The 1,427-nt window shown below is 58.7% G+C and overlaps 1 pseudogene; it reads right to left on the minus strand.

The window, feature by feature from the left end:
• Positions 1 to 338: 338 nt before the first annotated feature.
• The window catches only part of LOC121812936, a 3,456-nt pseudogene continuing 2,367 nt past the window's right edge, over positions 339 to 1,427 (minus strand).

Below are 1,427 nucleotides of genomic sequence, written 5' to 3' on the forward strand. Positions count from 1 at the left end.
CGTCGCTGCAACCCCCCCTGGCTTCTGCTCCGCGGCTGACCCCTCATCTGGGGCTCTCCTCAGCTCTTTCTGGGATAGTGGCACGGTTGCCTCTCCGTTGGTCTTCCTTGGTCTCTTGTGTTCTGAGGGCCTCTGGATGTCTGGAGCCTGGATCTCCTCCATACCTGCTTCATGCCCTGGAGGACGGGGCTGTGGCCCCCCCACACCCTCTAGCAGATCATTACATGAAGGAACCTTTTTAAATACAAGCGCGCTCATGCTCACACACGGGTGCTCCTTTTTGGCTGCTACCTCAAAGCACACTGTGCGTGTCGATTTTACATTTTACATTTTACATTTTACACGTCAACCGTCACTATGGTAACATAAACAAAACATAACTGTAAAAACAGAACCCCGAACAGCCCTGACCCGCTACATAGCCCCCACCTAAGGGGTCAGTCGTCCCCGACGACCCCATTACCCCACACAAAGTCCTGTAAATGTCCAGGTGCCTTCTTTTGGCGCACCGGCCGGTCTTGACCGGCAGGGGAAAAGTCACTTGGGCCAGAACATGGGGTGCCACCAACATCCCCTGCCCCGGCATCTGCCGGAGCGAGCGGTCGGTATGGTGAGAGCCTGTCCCAGTGCAACATCACCATGCGCCCCAGGCCCGGCATGCAGATGCGGTAGACCACTTCTGTTAGCCGCTCCACGACCTCCGCCGGCCTTTGCCAGTGACTGCACAGTTTGGGGGACACTCCTCTCTTGCGGACCGGACAGTACACCCAAACCTTGTCGCCTGGCATGAAAATCCCCCCTTGGCACTTGGTGTCATAGGCTCTTTTCTGTCGTATTCCGGCGTTGGCCTGGGCCTGGCGGGTGTAGTCATGAACCACCTGCAGCCGCTCCCTCAGCCTCCTGTAGTAGTCCATCTCTGGCCCACCATCAATCTTCGGCGCGGGGGGGGGGACCCGAACACCAGATCCACAGGCGTTCAGAGCTCCCGTCCAAACATCAGAGCGGCAGGTGTGCACTGGACTCCTGAACCGCAGTCCGATATGACCAAAGCACCAGGGGCAGATGTCGGTCGCAATCCCACTGGTGGCGGCTGGTGAGAATGGCGAGCTGGGTGGCCAGCATGCGGTTGAAGCGCTCAACCAAGCCATCGCTTTGCGGGTGGAGTGGTGTGGTTCTTGTCTTCTCCACCCCCAGCCGCCGGCAGATCTTCCCGAAGACCTTCGATTCGAAGTTACGCCCCTGGTCACTGTGGAGCTCAGCCGGGACCCCAAAACGGGTGAACATCTCCTCCACCAGCTTCTCGGCCGTCGTCGTTGCGCTCTGGTCCGGCACCGCGTAGGCCTCTGGCCACTTCGTAAAATAGTCCATAGCCACCAACACATACCGGTTCCCTGACTCTGTGATGGGGAAAGGCCCTAGGACGTCCA

Source organism: Haplochromis burtoni, unplaced genomic scaffold (genome assembly GCF_018398535.1).
Source record: "Haplochromis burtoni strain Fernald_Lab_line unplaced genomic scaffold, NCSU_Asbu1 Contig_953, whole genome shotgun sequence".
NCBI classification, from domain to species: domain Eukaryota; kingdom Metazoa; phylum Chordata; class Actinopteri; order Cichliformes; family Cichlidae; genus Haplochromis; species Haplochromis burtoni.